We start from the raw sequence: 17,515 nt of genomic DNA on the forward strand, positions 1-17,515 counted from the left end.
CACCTGATAGCTGTGTGACCTCTGGGGGATTTATGGTGTCCTTCTGAGCTACGATTCTCTCCTGGCAAAATGGGGAAAATACAGCCGCACCTGCCTCCCAGAGGCTCCCGGACCACGGAGCTCTAGGACCCTGAGCGCTCCACCCCAGAGTCGCCCACGGCCACTTCTGTCCACCGGCCGCCCAGCGCTGTCCTCTCCCTCGGTCGGCCTGGGGGGCAGCCTGCAGTCCCCACTCCCTCTCTCTCTCAGCCGTGTCTCCTCCCGGGACAGCAGAGGGACGGACCACAGTCTCACACGTAGACGGGGCGCCCCGGGCCCTCTGGGTGTGCCTGGTGGAGCGAGCCTGGCCCGGGTACCTCCGAGCATGGGTGCTGAGACGAGTATCCAGAAGGCCGCAGCTGCTCTCCGTCGGGCACCCCAGGAGCCGTCCAGGCGGTGAGGGAAGAAACGGGGCCACGAATAGGGACAGAGGATAGTTCTCTGCCTGCAGAGACGCAGCTTGGTCTTCAAGAGCCAGCATGCGAGCGGTCGCCTCCGAGAGGCCTTCTTGCTCTTGTGCCCCAGGCGGGTCTTTCTTCTTTTGGGTCCCTTCTTGCTCATGTTTTCATCTTGCCCCCTGCCCCTCTCACACAGCTGCCCTCCTCGGAGGCAAGGCAGTGGCCGGGTCACCTGAGGTTCTTGCTCTCGGGAGCCGGCGAGGACTTGGGGCCGGGGGTGGTGGGGGGAGACAGATGAGGTGTCGCTCCTCGGGGACAGCTGGCCACCTGTTCCTCTTTATGCATCTTGCGGCCTCCCCACGTGCCCAGCTGGGACAAGGTTATCCGAGACCCGAGTAGCGGGATATGGGGAAGCTCTGCACGGTGAGGGAATTCCAGGGTGTTACCCCGGAACTGTGGGCCGGCCCGAGGTAGGACCGCCTTTCAGAGCCTTGCGCTGGGGCACACTGGCTTTGCTCCACGGTTGTGTTGTCTTTCTCCTTTGAGGCTCTTTGCACACACGGGTAGGGTTGTTGGTGGATGGTGAGGGTCAAGAGACACAAACAACAGCCCGGCGGTCTGCATGTTGCACACGGGCGGGATCATGTGAGGACGCAAAGTTGCAGGCGTGACGGTCTTGGTGCCTCCCCGCCCGAGCTTGTTCGGAGCACCTGGGATGGCTGCTAGCTTCCTCGGGGATCCCCGAGTGTTTTATTTTCTTCCTCTTTTCTCTGTTTGGAGAAGATGCTTGTGGGAGCTTTGGAGCCTTTGTGACCGCGTCGATGGGGATTATAAGGAAACGCGCGCGAGCTGGCGTGGAGCCGGCAGGGTGAGGAGGTCGCCTCTGCAGGGTGCAGGCCGTGCGCCAGGGCTGTCGCCTTCTGCAGAGTTTAACGCTCTATTACGGTTTGACTTCCCTCTGCCCCCGGTGCCCGGGGCCGTGCTTCAGAGGAAGGCAGGGCAGCGCAGAGTGCGACGCGGCGGGACGACCCCTGTCTCCGTGGGCTGGAGCCACTGTAACCAGATCGCGCGGGCTGAGTGGCTTACGCCGGCTCCGGAGGCTGGAAGCTGAGATGACGCGGTCGTGCTGTGAGCCCTCCTCGTGGCTTGCAGACGGCCACCGTCTCACTGGCTCCTGCCCGGAACCTTCCAACGGTTCCCCATTGTGTTAAACTAACCCCCGGGTGGCCCAGCGGTATAGCGCCTGCCTTCGGCCCAGGGCGTGACCCCGGGGTCCCAGGCTCGAATCCCACATCGGGCTCCCTGCAGGGAGCCTGCTTCTCCCTCTGCCTGGGTCTCTGCCTCTCTTTCTCTGTGTCTCTCATGAATAAATAAATAAAATCTTTAAAAAAAATCCCCTAGCTTCTCGTCATAGCCCCCAAGGCCGTCCGTGGTGCGGGGCCAGCCTGAACTCTACCCCAGGTCACTGTCCCTGGTGCCCGGGAGCCGCCGACCTCTGGGTTCCTTACCGTTGGGCCTTAGCATCTGCTGTTCCCTTTGTGTGCAAAATGCCCTTCATCATCTGGGTCTCGGACTCCTGATGGCACAGCTTCCGTGGGTCTTGGGGTCGCTGCGTCACGTCACAGCATACATACGAGAGCTATAAGGACTCGTGGGCCGCAGGCTTGGCCTTCGGTTGGAGCGTGAGCTCCTCTCACTGCTCACTGTTGCGGCGCCAGGCCCACAGGAAGCGCTCCGTCGCTGTTTGGCTGTTGAGCCTTTTTTGGGGGGAGAGCGTGGGGACGCTCGGAAGAAGGTCTTTGGAGGCCTGCCTCCCGCCGCTGCAGCGCGTAGGGAGTCCACTCTCCCCCTGGGGCTCCCCCGACCTCCCCCGACCCCTTCGGGGCCCACGCCGTGTGGCCAGTGGCTCCGCTTACACGAGACCGCTGTGCGGGCTACAAGCACAGCCAGAGGCTTAGCCCTACGCTTTGCAACCTTCCCAACTCCCTGAAACATCCAAATCAGGATCTTCTAGATGGTTCTGGAAGTCCTGTTGCCAGAGCCTGTGTCCCTCCGTTCGCCCGCCTACCCACGACCTCGCAAGGTGGCATCTGTCTTCCGAGCAATTTTACTGTGTCGTCACTTTGCCCTGCGGCTGGATGGAGAGGCCGGTGCCCCCTCTAGCGGTTCTCAGAGTCTGCTCGGTTGTCCATATTCATTCATTCATTCATTCATTCATTCATTCATTCATTCATTCATTCACAAAAGCATCCATGATGTTGCATGGACTGTGATGACAGCCAGGGAGGCAGGGAGGACATGCCTGCTGCCCACAAGCAGGGGAGAAGTGTCCTGCGTGTCTGGAAGGCGGCACCCACGGGGACCCTGGTGCCCAGGACCCAGATGATGACATGTCACGGTCGTGCGCACTGATTTTCATTTTTAGAGTTTTTATTTTATTTTATTTTATTTTATTTTATTTTATTTTATTTTATTTTATTTTATTATTTTATTTATTTATTTATTTATTTATTTATTTATTTATTTATTTATTTATTTAGATTTTGTTTATTTATTCATGAGACACACACACAGAGAGGCAGAGACACAGGCAGAGGGAGAAGCAGGCTCCATGCAGGGACCCCGATGCAGGACTCGATCTCGTGACCCCAGGATCATGAACTGAGCCGAAGGCAGACGCTCTACCGCTGAGCCACCGGGGCGTCCCATCATTTGCAGAGTTTTTAAAAAGCACGCGGCCCACTGCCACGGGAAGAAGTATTACTTCCAAGGCAAATTTTGTTTTGAGAAGTTTATGAAAATGGAGCATTTGCAGATGATTTAAAAACCCTGCAAAAACAAGGGCGGGACGTCACGGCCCCGGCGCGGGGCCATTTCCCTGGAGCCCTTTGGCCCGAACACACAGGCCGCTGAACAAAGTGTGTGGGCCCAGCTGAGGGCTCGGCTTGCTCGAGGCCACGTGGGGAAGCCGAGAGCAAAATTCTCGGTGGGGGGGCAGGGGGATACACACGCAAGCACTCATGGGAGGGGCGAGCCAGGGCTGAGCACCAGCTGTCGCCCCGCACTTGTGAGTGCCTGCTGTATGCTCCCCCTGCCACTGGGGCGCGGATGCTTCAGGGTCCTCCATGCAGTCCAGTTCCAGTTGTTTTTTGGAATCTTCCGCAGATGTTGTCTTTCCTTCTTGGGACAATGTTTTACTTTCTCCTTTTCTTTTTTTTTTTTAAATTTAAATTTTTTTTAAAATTTATTTTTATTATTTTTTTATTTTTTTACTTTCTCCTTTCCTTGAAGCTTATCTGCTCTTCGAGAAGCGTCTTCCAACATTCCCCCTCCCTCTGGTGCTCCCTGTCCCTGCGGTCATTCCTCTTCCAGGCTGCTGGGTGCACGCAGGAGGGGCTTGGGGGCCGGGGGAGGACCAGGGCTCCAGCTTCCATCGAGGGTCCCCACAGCCGCTCCTCTCGGCTGTGGAGCTTCTGGATCTGGCTCCATGCAAACGGGGGATCCGGGGCCTGTTTAAAGGTTGTTAACTACTCTTGTCCATTCCCTTGGAGTCACATGGAGCCCAGGACTGTGCTTCAACATCCCAGCTGTTAATAAATATTTGTGTGGGATTCGGGAAAAAGATAGATGTGAAGATGATTTGAGAAGTAGACTTTCCCCCCCAACCCCCCCGAATTTGACTTTTGGGAAAGTTCATTGGGGTGATTAAATGAGTGACAACAGGCTTGGAGATTTGGCTGGGGGTGTGTGTGGGGGAGAGCGTGAGCGGAGAACTTGTATTAGGTATTAAAATGCCTTTCGAAGCCGCAAAACAGCTTGAGATAACAAAACACAGATCCAGAAGCAGACGTGCGCCGCAGCCCAGACTCTTTGGGAAACAGAGTCTGAGGCAGGGCTCGAAGGCCTGGCGCTGCCTTTGGGAGGGGCGAGCCGTGGGCCGGGAGAGTGGGGGCGAGGGGAGCGGGGCAGGGAGGGAAGGGAGGCCGCGCTGAGCTGGACCAGGAGACGCAGCAGGTGGCTCAGCAGGTGGCGGCGCTTGGCTGGTGGTCTTCTCCAGATGGGCTGTGCGCAGAAACCCTGTCTCGGCGCCGTCGGTGGGTGAGAGGGAAGAGGGAGCTTGTGCGCCTGGCTCCCTCCCGCGCGGCTTCCCACGGGTCACGCTTCACCCCGTGGGTGGCGTCTCCTCCTTGTGGCTGCATTGCGACTTCTGGGCCGCCCCCCTGGCAGCTTCTCGCGGTGCCCCCCTCCCCCCGAGGTGAGGGTTTTCTGGCCAGACCACAAGGGCTCAGGGAGTCTAGGGACGGGAGGTGGGTGGCGAGGCTGCCGGTGGGCCCCGTGGTGGTGGTCAAGGCGGGAGGGCTCGGAGCCCGGGCTCAGGCCAGGGAGGCCCTCATCTCAGGTGCAGACTTCAAGGCCGTGCCAGCAAACCGCGTCACCGGGCTAAGTCACATCTCAGCGCCGTATGTACAAAGTCAAGGTTAATGCAAAGGCTCCTGGTGAAGGGAACGTGGCAACTGGGAATTAAGACAAGAGCAGAAGGGGTGGGGGACTCAGGTGAGGCGAGCAGGGTGCCGGCGCAGGGCTGGGTCCCCCCGTGGAGGCCTGGAGGGGCGTTGGCGGAGTGTGAGACGGGCTGGGCCTCCAAGGGGGGCGGCTGGGCCGTGGGGGTCCGTCCCTGCAGCTGGGGCGGGAGGCAGAGCCGAGGCGGGCCGTCGCAGCACACAGCTGGGGCCTCGAGTGTGTGTGGGGGGTGGGGGTGGCTGGAGAGGGGATGAGGCCCGAGGACTGAGCCCCAGGCACCCCCCACACAGGAGCCTGCTGAGAAGGAGACGGTGAAGAGCCGCAGACGACGAGAGCGTGGCGGGGTCAAACCAAAGTGCCAACAGCAGCGTGGCCCGGTGGCCGGAGGGCTCGTGGGTGGTTGCTCTTGCTCATCCCTTTGTGCACAAGCCTCAAGGACGAGCATCTATGACCTGTGCGAGGGGTCCAGGAGGCGCAGACAGAAGGAAGCAGCTTCTGAGGAGGGGCTCGCCGTGGCCTCGCTGGGGCCCATGATGGGCTCCAGGGCCGCGCTGCCGACTGTCTGGACCCCACGGGATCTTTGAAGCTCGGGGGTGGGGGGTTGCTGGTGCTGGGCTCCGAGGACCAGGGTTTAAATTGGATTAGGTTTGGCCTCTGGTGGGCTCTACTCTGGGGATGGAGGCTGTCAGGGGGAGGAGCTAAATGCATTCCTTGGGGAGGGGCGGGGCTGTCTTTCTAGAAAATACCAACCCTTATGTGGAGCCTGCTGGATGCCTGCCTAGGGGGTCCTGGTACAAGACAAACAAGGACATATAATAAAAATCCCAATTTGCATGTGGCCAGTTTTCACATTGCTTCAACATAAATGCTTGAGCGAATACACATGCCTGGCTCTGTCTCACGCAAGCATGTATTGAGTGCCTATGGTATACAGGCACCAGGCAAACTAGGGATTACTGCTCACTGCCGCTGTGAAGCCTGAAGGGAGAAGGGACACCTTAGGTCAATTCTCGCACAGAATGTTTATTGATCAGAATCGTGATGAACGTCCCGAAGAAAGAGAACGGATGGCAGGGAGACTCACCTGTCCCGGTGGCCAGGGCAGGTTTCCCTGAGCGAGTGGCATTTAAGCAGGTGGGTGACAAGGGAGAGATGAGTGGGACGCTGCAGGCCGGGAGCAGTGGCTTTTCTCCCTGAGCGAGCCCTATGAAGGTTTTAAGGGTCCTGTGTGGAAATGGTGCGGCTATGCTGCAGAAGTTAAGGGAAGGCTGCAAAAACGCCCTGACAAGGTGCGCAAGGAAGGCTGACGGTGCTGCGGGTACAGGCGCCTCCCCTCCTGTCCAGCTGACCTTGGCTCTCACCTGTCCTAGGGGCCTCGTGGGGGAGTGGGGAGAGGAGGTAGAGAAACTGGATGCCTGAGTCTGAGTGCCCCCCCCGCCCGGTGCGAGTGGGAGGCTGGGCAGGACTTGGCTATGTGGTGGCCGCTCTCACGGAGGTGTGGACGTGAGGCCACCCGGGAGAGGCAGGAAAGCTAGGAAGGTTGCAGTCAGCTTCTCGGGGGATTTTTCCGTTTTGAGGGCCTGGAAGGGATTGTCGGGGGGGTGGGGGGTGGGGTGAAGAGGGGAGCCCGCAACTCCAAAGGGAAGACGCACTGAGATGACCAGGGGCTGGGGGGAGCCTTGGAGGGGGGACAAAAGGACAGGGGGGGCCCTAGTGGGTGGTTCGTGGGCCTTCCTCCTCCCTGCGGCCTGGAGCAGCTCTGGGGAGGCCCACGGGGCTGCACCCAGCAGAGCGCACATGCGACAGGTTTGTCCTCCTGCGGTGGCACTGGGGGGACACGAGGGGAGCGCCCCCAGACAGTGGTTGCTGGGGCGGCAGGCCCGGTGTCCTCCCCGGGATCTCTGGTCGGGGCGGACGTGGACTTGGCCCTTCTGGGAGGAAGGGACACTGGGACTCCGCGCACCAGCCCACCACCCAGGCCGAAGCCCCGCCAGGTGAGTCTGCCTCACCCGTAGGGCAGCTGGAAAGTCTGCTCTCCCTGCTTCCCGCGGGTGCCCCGCTGCCGCCCTGTCCTCAAGGCACCCCCTGTCCTGGCCACGCACTCCCCCGGCAGCCGCGGGGTCACCTCCTGGGAGACACGCCGTTCAGCGTCCTCGGCGGTGGCAGGAGAGTGAAGGTGGACGGAGCGGTGGGTGGTGGGACGAGCTCTTGGCCCACCGAGTCACAGTACCCGAGGAGGCGGGACATGTTGCAACTTCGTGTTTCCGTAGACATTGTGCGGGCCGCATCAGCTCCCGTGAGCCTCGTGCCCGGGCGGAGGGGCGCCAGCACGCGGGCGTGGGCCCGGCCTTCAGTGCTGCTGCCCAGCAGTTCCCGCTGGTCTGCGACGTGCCCGCACCCGCGAGCGCCTCATCCTGCAGCGGGGCCTCGGGCTCTGCGGGCTTTGTCTCCTGGCTGACTGCACCCCCTGCCCAGGGGCGTGGGCAGCGTTGCTGGTCTTTTCCGTGCCGCCGCTGGGGGCCTCGGAGCTGGGGGGCCGGGTGGCCGGAGGGGACCTCCCAGCCTCAGCCCCACAGGCCTGTCTCTGTCCCGTTGTCCTTGGCGGGTGGCGCCGGGAGCTCTGCAGGGTGTTGGAGAGCTCACACACCCACGTGGGCCACGTGCTCTGCACACTTGTCCGCTCTCTTTCCTCTTCCTTAGACCGGCTTGGACTAGGTGATGGGAACACCTGGATTGCACGTCACTCCTCCTTTCTTCCCACCTATTGCTCGCCTTTTGAAAGACAAAAGTAAAAAACATGACTCCACTGTGCTCTCGTTTTTAGCGGAATAGGGATTGCAGCGAGCTTTCTGCGCCCTGGCAGGGGGTATGAGGCCCGGACCTCATGGTGCTGGTGCATCACTGTCACAGGTGGCCACGGCTCCTGCTCCTGGCTTCCCCCGTGGTCCTCGGGCCCTGTGAGCACATGCCTCCAAGCCGCAGCCACGTCCTGCTACGGCAGGGCTGCCAAGAGCAGCAGCAAGTGCGTGTGCAGGTGAGAGCACGCGTCGGGTCGAGAACAATCTCCCTCTGTGAGTTTGGGTCTGGAAGGGTAAGCAGCATGTGCACGAAGCAGAAGGATCACAAAGAGGGAAGTAGTTTCCCTGCCTTCCTGCCTGGGTGAACCTTCTGGGGTCAGCAGGTGTTGCTCCTGGTAGCCTCAGTGGACCTAAGGAAACCCTCAGTCGGGGGCGGGGGGGTTGCATCAGAAGAGGGTCTCGAGATGAGTGATTCGTCAAGGGTCGAAGAAGAGACTGGTGTTCGCAGTGGGCTTGGGCTCCATCACTACATGCATCCAGCAAGATTTGAGGCCCAGAACCCGGAGGATGCCGTGACGCCAGGTGGTGAAAGGGACACAGGGGTTCTGCTGAGGACGTACCGTGCACCAGCACTGCAGATGGAGGTGTCTCTATAGTCCTGCTGCCCTCGGTGGCTCAGCGTCCACATAGGTGGCTGCATGTGCCGCAAAGGCTGGTGCTTACGTAGCCTGTCCCAGTGGGTGGCTGGTAGGACGTCGAGAGAAATGGGAACAAGGCGTGGAAGTCCAGACAAAGGAGGGACGGTGTGGAGTGGCAGATGGTTCCAGAGAGTGGGACACTGAGGACGTCCAGGTGCGGCATCTGACCCTGGACGGCCCTGAGCACACCCCTCGAGCCTCGGAAGCCTCGACCCAGTCCCTGGGTCATATTTTTGCTGAGTCTCCTATTGACTAGACCAGGGGCCGTGGACCCAGATGCCTCCGGGGGGCCAGGTTGGTAAAATATCTGGGTGCAGCATGCCGGGAGGGGCCGGTCAACCCAAGCGAGCACCCTCCCGAATGGGGTACCTGCAATCCCGTCCTGACCCCCTCCTGTGCCAAGGGGCAGTATGGGCCCTAGTTGGGGCAGATCTTTCCACTTTCCAGGGAAGCTGGGAATTTGTGTGTGTGTGTTTTTAAAAGATTTATTTATTTATTTATGATAGACATAGAGAGAGAGAGAGAGGCAGAGACACAGGAGGAGTGAGAAGCAGGTTCCACGCCGGGAGCCCAATGTGGGACTCGATCCCGGGACTCCAGGATCATGCCCTGAGCCAAAGGCAGGTGCCAAACCGCTGAGCCGCCCAGGGATCCCCGAAGCTGGGAATTTGAACATTGGGGAGAAATCTCTGACCTTGACGTGGCAAAGATTTCAAATAAAAGAAGAACAGCACAGTATGGGGCCAAAAAAAAAAAAAATCCGTGGGTCAGATTTGGCCCTTGTTCCTCTAATTCTTGGCCTGGGGACCAGGTGCTCTCCGGGGCTTTTCCCCTCTTTGTTGGTGGGGCCGTGATTCTCCGTGGCGCAGAAACCCCGCCAATGAGGTCAGAGTGCGCCCTGAGGTGCCCTCCGCGGTCTGGGCGTGCGTGGCCACCACACCCTCCAGAAAACCCAACGACGGTCTTGGGCACCTGGACCCACCCCGTCCCACGCTCTACCCTCACTCGTCCATTTCCTCAGCAAATCATTTCTAAAGCCTCTTTGTGCCCGATGCATCACGAGTACATCCACTTTTCAGAATTTTCCAAGGTTCTTCATGTAAATGGACTCACAGACCAGGAGAGCAAAAGCCCATGGTTGTATTGCACGCTCCCCTTCTGGCTGGGGAACCTTAGGGCCGTGGCACCAACCCACGGGGCTCCGGCGGCGGGGGGCGGGGGGCGCTGGCCTGGAGCCCAGCGGGCACGCCGAGCCCCGGCCTGCGGCTTTGACAGCGTGCACCCTGGCTCCGCTCGCCCTGGCTCCGCTTGGGGGTCTGGCCCGGCTTTCCCGGCTGTGCTCGGGGCCCGGCCAAGTGTGGGCAGAGCCTCCCGCTGCCGCCGAGCAACCAGCGCCTGGGAGGTGCACCTGGCCAGGCAGCGCCTCTGGAGTGGCCACTTGCAGGCTGCAATAATTCATCACAGGCGGGCTCACAGATGTACTTAAGAAAGAAGGGATGATCTATTTTGTACATGCTCCTTAAAGGGATTCCATTTTAGCTCCAATTGTAATTTTTACCTTTTTCAGGGGAATTTATTGACACAGTGCCTAGCTCAGCCCTAGTTTTTTTGCCATCATCCTTTTGTCTGCAAGCACACTCACCAGCGCTTAATTTGTCATAGCCCTGGAGGTATCAGAACTAATGAGCTTTGTTTGAATAGACTTTTTCCAGTTCATCTAGCACACTTTGGGGTAATCACTCAGTTTCTGTTTGCTTCGGATCCGAGGCATTGTGGGAAATATACGGAAATAATGGTTAAAAAAGCAGTATAAATTGGTAACAGCCACATTTTCTGCAAAGCCCTGAAGATGTTATTTTTTTAATTTCCCCACTTATTGAAGTATCGAGAGTGCTCTAAGTACGACCATTACAATATAATATCAGAGGAGAATCTGATAAAATGCTATTTTTCAATTAGCCAGGAGTTTAGACTTTGCCTTCTTTGAGCAGTTCATAGCTAACAAATCTTTAAACAATCTAACCTCTTAAGGTTTGGAAGTGGACAGATAATAACCATGCACACATAACAGTGTGTCAGCGCCGAGAATTTAAAAATCTATTACAGGGATTACATACAGGAATGCTTTTTATTGGCCGGACAATTGCATTTCCATTTTTTTTTTTTTTCCGAGGCAGGGCCTCACAGTTCCTGTGACACCGCCGAGCACGTGGTGGCAGGGCTAGGACGTGAAGCTGGGGAGACGGTACTGCAACGCGGTGCAGGTGGGGCTGGGGCGTCAGCCTCGAACCTCCGCCTTCTAGGGAGTGTTGTCATCACCTGTGCCGCCCGGATCGGCCTCCTGGGTCTAGGGTAGGCCTTCCTTTTTTAAGGGTTGTGATGCACGTTCCCGATGACCCGAGAGGCGGTTTTAAGGATTGCTTAGATCCATGCAATGGGTCAGGTTGGATCTGATTGCCCCAGATCCCTGCTTGGGGGGTGGGGGAAGGCGGGGAGGAGGGCATTTTCCCAAAATGTTTTGGGGTGGAGTGGAAGAGAAGATGCCTCCATTCTGGGGGCTGCCTCCTGCAGGTTTCTGAGGTCGAATCAAAGAAGCAGAGAGCAACAGTGGCTTCCCCTCCCCAGAGATGCTGGGGTGGCCTTTCCCCGCTGGAAGAGGGCAGGAGGGAGAGGATGGGGGCAGGCGGCACCTGGATACCTGCCTTGCGAGCTGCCCAGCGACAGCGGAGGAGGAGGCTCTGGGCGGGTCGAGGAGGGCTGTAGTGAGCACGCTAAGTGGTGGCTGGCCAGGCTAGCTGTGGTATAGACGAGCCTGCTGTTACTTCCAGCTCTCCCGGTGTCCCCGGGGATCAGGCAAGATGCGTCAGCTCCCTTTTGCAAACGAGGAAACGGGGAGTCTGAGCTTGGAGGCAACCTGCCCCTCGATCCCAGGGCAGCAAGTCAAAGGAGCATGACCTGAACCCAGTGCTTTCCATGTCGTTGCACATTCCCCACCCTCCCTGCGTTACACCTGTGGGGTTATCATCACCAGCAGCCACAGCCGACTCCCACCAGTGCTCCTGGAACCCGAGACCCCACGCCAGGCTGTGTGGGGTGGTTCTAAGGTGAGGAAGGGGCCCTGATCTCTGGGGACTGAATTCCAGTGACCGAGCAGAGGCTGGGTGACAGCACAGGGAGCAGGGGGAGCCGGGCGGGGTGGGGGCGGGGCATGGAGGGTCAGCATCTCAGTCCGAGGAGAGGGCAGGGGCCACCCCGGAGTAGGGGCCACGGCCTTGGTGTCTCCCGGAGCTTTGCTCCCATCAGCCCCGGGCATGGGGGTCTCCATCCTTGGAGAACCGCTGACCGTGCCCAGGGCCCCCTGCTGCAGAATTCATCTGGGAAGGCAGAGGTGCAAGGTCAGGCCCAGGGCTGCCAGGGGAGGAGGAGTTTGGGCAATTCTGGGATGCCGAGGAGCCATGCAGGGTCCCCAGGAGGAAGAGACATGGCAAGGTTTGCATTTGGAAGGGGGGAGGGCGAGAGGGGCTGAGGCTGCTCAGGGGAGCAGGGGAAGGCTTTCCGGCCCCGTGTCTTCATCTGCACGATGAGGCTGCTCGATTGGTGTCTCAGCTGCTGCTGCGTAACAAACAAGCTCGAACCTGTGCCTTAAAGAAACCGCCATTCTGGAGGTTCCCAGGCTGGCCCGGCGGTTTCTGCTGTGCTTGCTCTCACGCGTGCAGGGAGCTGGAGGGCTCCAGGCAGCTCACGGTCTAGGGGGGCCTCGCCTGCATGTCTGGGGATTGTCGGGCCGTCAGCAGGGACGCCCCGCATCTCCCCCGGGTGCGCTCTCCTCTAGCAGCGCCCGAGAGGGCGGCGGACCAGACGGTGCCTACCGGCCCTCCCCTTCCTCCACTTGTGCTGTGGCCGGTCCTCTGATCTGACCCTGCGATTCGCGCTGACCTGCAGAAGCTGCCTCTCTCCGCGTGTGGGCTGGGGGACAGCTCTGTGCTGTCAGTAGTAGCTATTCTGATGGTCGAAACCACAGTGATTCACATGGTTCCTATTTTAAAGGATAAAAGAAGGAACACAGGGAAACATTGTACACTGTGAATATTCTTAAGTTTCTTCCGAAAATAAGTGTCAAAAATCACAGTACGAGGGATCAGCGCTGTAATTCTGCTGGTCCCCAAGCCCAGCGTGTCAGCAGGAACTCTTGATGCCCGTGCGCTGCTTCAGGCTTTCCAAGTGCTGTCATCGGGGTTTTATCTGTCGAGCACCCAAACCAACCTTGAGAGGACGGTGGGGGGCGGGGATACTATTTAAGTCCCGTCTTATGGCTGAAAAACTGGAGACCTAGGGGCACCTGGTGGCTCAGCCGTGGAGCATCTGCCTTTGGCCCAGGGTGTGATCCCGGGGTCCTGGGATCAAGTCCCATGTCAGGCTCCCTGCATGGAGCCTCCTTCTCCCTCTGCCTGTGTCTCTGCCTCTCTCTCTGCGTCTTTCATGAATAAATAAATAAAATCTTAAGAAAAAAAAAAACAAAAAACCAACCCCAAACCTGGAGACCAGCAGAGAGGATTGTCCAAGGTTGGTTGCTGAGCAGGGACTTGGACTCTAGGGCTGATCTTGTTTCCACTTTTCCTCTCAGTCCTGACTCATCATCAGGAGTGGCCCACTGTGACCCCTGGATCGTTCCCTTTTCTAATGAAACTGATTTGGCTCTTCTTGAACAACATGATGCATTGCTTCTGGCAACACACGTCCTCCTAGAAGACTAAGCCTCGGGTTGTGAGGGCTCCAATAGCTAATTTGAAATGAAAATCACCCTATTTGCATTGTCATTTCGAGAGGCTCCCTAAGGTGCATTGCCAAGGACGGGCCCATAAAAACACCCTGCGGACTTGATCTCTGAGCATCCCTTTCTAATTTCAGTGGGGTCTTCCTTCTTCTGGAGTTTTTCAGAAATGACCGCACAGGCACCCTCTAAAACAGCTATGCTGGGGCACAGCCTCCTGTAAGTTGGGGTTTGCTTCCCCCATGTTTCCCGAAGGCCTTGAGAACTTTCTGCTTGAGCGTCCCCTTGTAGCCCAGGCTCGGCGGGCCTCTGAGTGTGGGTTCCTCCAACACGCCCAACTCACGGGGAGCCCGGGGGGGCCATCGGGCAGGGGACTGCCCTCCGGCCTGAGGACGGCTGACCTGTCCCTCGTCCGAGGTCGCGTAGAGAGGCTCTTCCACCGCGGGGAGCAGAGGCTAAGCCCTCGATGGGCACTCTGGGCTCAGGTTGGCCACTAACTTGCTGTGAGACTTCCTGTAAATCACTCCACCTCTCTGATCCTTCGGGTCCTCATTGTAGGGCCACACCCTGATTCTTTTTTTTATTTTTTTAAGATTTTATGTATTTATTCATGAGAGACACAGAGAGAGAGAGAGATAGAGAGAGAGAGAGAGAGAGAGAGAGAGAGAGAGAGGCAGAGACACAGGCAGAGGGAGAAGCAGGCTCCATGCAGGGAGCCCAACACGGGACTCGATCCTGGGACCCCAGGGTCATGCCCCGGGCCCAAGGCAGATGCTCAACCGCTGAGCCCCCCAGATGCCCCACACCCCCTGATTCTGAATCTACTATCGCTCGAGAGGGCGAACCGGGTGCCGCTCTCTTCTGCAGCGGGGGAGAGAGATTGTCTTTTCCTGCCTGAAGGAGAATTTGCTTATATTCGACTTTGCTCGCAGCATCCTGGCCTGTCAGGGGTGGTAGTTTGGAGGTATTAACGTGGATGCGGATGGTTCCAATTTTGTGGGATCCACAGCAAGACAGACATTCTGTTAATTTCACATGGTGAATTCTTGCAGCTTAAACCATGATGCAGAGTGAAAAAAATGCTGTAGATAAATATTGCCTGAACTCACCCAAACTTGTGATATCATAAAAAACGATTTCTTAAGTTGTTAAACCCTGAGCTCTCTGATTCATAGATTCCCAAAGCCAACCCTTCCTTCTGTTTTCTCTCTGGTGCTCTGAGCTTTATAGGATATAATCCCCTAGATGAGGACAAAACCAGAATAGTTGGTAAGGCTGTGATCGTCTGCAAGGCCCTTCCTCAGATGTCATCTCGTTTGGTGGGCGCAACAGCCCTGGGGCCGTGGAGCCCGAAGCCACTGGGGTCCCTTCTGCACGCAGCCACCTGGGGAGGCAGGGCTGGAAGCGGCCTGCGCCCGGGCCTCTCCCTGCCTCGTCGTGGGTTTATTTTCAGGAGCTTCAAAGGACAGAAGCATCTAAAGTAATAGCTCCTCCTTTTGGGGTTTCTTTCCCAGGAGCTGGGGCAGGAAGGGCCCGCTGCCCTCGCCCGGGAGCCTAGCCTTGCGGGTGCCTGGACTTCGCGGCCCTGCATCCCCCCTGCCGTCCCCACACTGCAAAGACCACAAGCTTCTGAGGGGAGGAACCAGCCATTCGAATTTTCTCAGGTTCCTCCTCCCCCTCCGCCACCGGGGCCTACGAAATGCATCTTGAGACTCCTGCAGAGTGAGTTTCTTTCTTTTTTTTAATTATTGCTATTATTCTTAAATTTTTCATTGATTTTATTTTTTAAAAAAGATTTATTTATTTAGGAGGGACAGAGGGAGAATCTTTTCTTTTGTTTTTTTTTAAGATTTTATTTATTCATTTGAGAAAGAGAGAGTGAGCGAGCATGAGCAGGGGGACGAGGCAGAGGCAGAGGGAGAAGCAGACGCCCCGCTGAGCAGGGCGCCTGACGTGAGGGCTGCATCCCAGGACCTCCGGGATCATGAGCTGAGCTGAAGGCAGATGCTTCACCGACTGAGCCCCCCAGGTGCCCCAAGGGGGAGAGAATCTTAAGCAGGCTCCACGTTGAGCGTGGAGCCCGACGTGGAACTTGATCTCAGGACCTCGAGAGCACAACCTGAGCCGAAACCAAGAGCTGGACGCTTAGCCGACTGCACTACCCACCCCGCCCCCCCCCCGCCCAGGTGACCAATTTCACTGCAAAAGGGCCTTGTGTTGTCCTGAGACGGGAGGTTTGTGCCTCAAGGCTGCTGACCCCAGTCTCCGTGCACCGTCCAAAGGGCTGCATAAGCCTCAAAAGAGAAAGGACTCATCCTTGGTATTTATATGGTTATTGGACATCAATGAACAGCAGACCGAATTCTCCAGCACCTGTCAGGCAGGTGGTGTAAACTTTCTTTCTAGCTTGCCAACGGTAGCCCCGAGCTCCCGTGACTTGCCCAAGGCGCTACGGCGACTGTGTGCTGTTGGTTCCACATTCAGGCCTCAGGTCCTCAGCCCAGGGTGGAGCGTCACTGGTTCGGGGCGTGAACAGGGGCCATTCAGAGACTCAGGGGTTCTGGTGACTGCTGTCGTGGCCACCTGGGGGGGTCGGGAGAGCCCGGACGGGGAGCAGCCAGGGCGTGGGAGCTGAGTGTTTGCACGGCTCCCAATCAGCAGTGAGTTATCTGTCGCTTTGGGGAGACATTTGGTTGAGGACCCGGCTCGGCACCCGCCCGCTGCCCCTACTCCCTCTGGAAGGGTTCCTGATGGGCACCAGCAGGAGGCGGCTTGAGGGCACCCCACAGTTGCTGAGCACATCTTTCTCTCTAATACACGCCGCTGAGCTGCTGCGGGCAGCGGGCGAGTCCGTCTGGGGAGGGAGTGAGGCCCGGCCGGCTGGCAGGAGCAGGTGTGGAGGGCGGGCTTGCACGCGATGGAGTCGTGCCCACCCGGAGCAGCACGGCACGGGGGTGGTCACGGCCTGCACACTTGAGTGCAAATCTTAGACTCACAGCTTTTAGGAGCGTATCTAACTTCTCCTTAAGTCGGATTAGGACAAAAGGAAGGTGGTTCTAGAACCTGCAAGCAGTGTGGGATTAGATCCTGAGCTGGGCCAAAGCCCACCCTCCTAGGTCATGAGCACTCGAGGTCACTCTGTTGGGCTGCGGGGGGGGGGAGGGGGGCGGTGTGGCCGGTGCAAGGGAGGGAGGAATTCGGGCTCTCCTGGTCTAGTGTCCCTCTGACTGTCAGGGGGCGAGGGGGTGGTCTGCCCTTTGGAGCCCTCAGATGTGTGCTTTACACCCGTGCAGTGATGAAAATGCTTACACCCATCCTGCGTGTGGGCTTGAAGTCGCAAGCTGGGGGCGCTGGGCTGGATTTGGCCACCGCGAGTGTTTTTTTTTGTCTCGCCAGCAGAGAGGTTCACTTGTTTACTTTAAAAATGAGAATCAACATTTAAAAAAGGGAGATATTCTCAGAAACGATCCAGATTTCCAGCTTTCATCAAAAATTTAGACGACTTGGTGGCCCCTGGGTGGCTCAGCGGTTGAGCGTCTGCCTTCGGCTCAGGGCGTGACCCCGAGGTCCTGGGATCGAGTCCCACGTCGAGCTCCCTGCATGGGGCCTGCTTCTCCCTCTGCCTGTCTCTCTCTCTCTCTCTGTGTCTCTCATGAATAATAATAATAAAAAGTCAGACTATCTGGCCACATGGGGCCGCTTTTCTTTGCAGTACTGTCTACTTGAACAGACGTACAGCTGCCCCCTTCAAAGGGATCAGGTGTTTAAAGTTAGCCACAGTCCCCACCACCCCCTAACGCCCCTGACATGGGGGAACCGAGTCAGTTGCTGTGTATGCTGACCTCGCGTTGGTCGCGTTTTCCCACAGGAAGGGAGGGACAGTCCGTTTCCATGTCCCTCCCCAAAGGGGGAGCAGGAGGTGGTGTCTTTCCCTAAGCAGTCTTTCTGCTTCTGCGACCTTCCCGGGCCCAGCACTCATTTGCACCCGAGACCATTGGGAGAAACAGACTTGCTCAGACGAGACTGGGGAGAGGAGAAGCTTCCGGAGAAGCCGACATCTCCAGATGTGTTTGAGAAACCTCCAGGGGGAGGGCTGGGGGAGCAGGAGGAGGGCTGGGGGGGTAGGCCGGTGAGGACCTGGCCCAAGTCAGGCCCGGCTCGGTGAGGCCGAGCTGCTGGAGGGCAGCCGGGGCATCACCGGGACCTCGAGCCAATTGCTCGGAACCCAAGAGTTCAGTAGGTGAGGCTCAAATTTGCAGATCTTAAAACGACAGTTTCTCACTTGGCAAT

The 17,515-nt window shown here is 58.0% G+C and overlaps 1 long non-coding RNA gene across 1 annotated transcript in view; it reads left to right on the top strand.

Moving 5' to 3' along the window:
- LOC106559967 overlaps positions 1 to 17,515 on the top strand; it is a 127,363-nt gene that overhangs the window by 104,118 nt on the left and 5,730 nt on the right. Inside the window, exon 4 of the long non-coding RNA XR_005354806.1 lies at positions 14,740 to 14,947. This is a non-coding gene — a long non-coding RNA (uncharacterized LOC106559967). The remainder of the gene's footprint in view (positions 1 to 14,739; positions 14,948 to 17,515) is intronic.

This window comes from Canis lupus, chromosome 1, assembly GCF_011100685.1.
Source record: "Canis lupus familiaris isolate Mischka breed German Shepherd chromosome 1, alternate assembly UU_Cfam_GSD_1.0, whole genome shotgun sequence".
Classification (NCBI taxonomy): domain Eukaryota; kingdom Metazoa; phylum Chordata; class Mammalia; order Carnivora; family Canidae; genus Canis; species Canis lupus.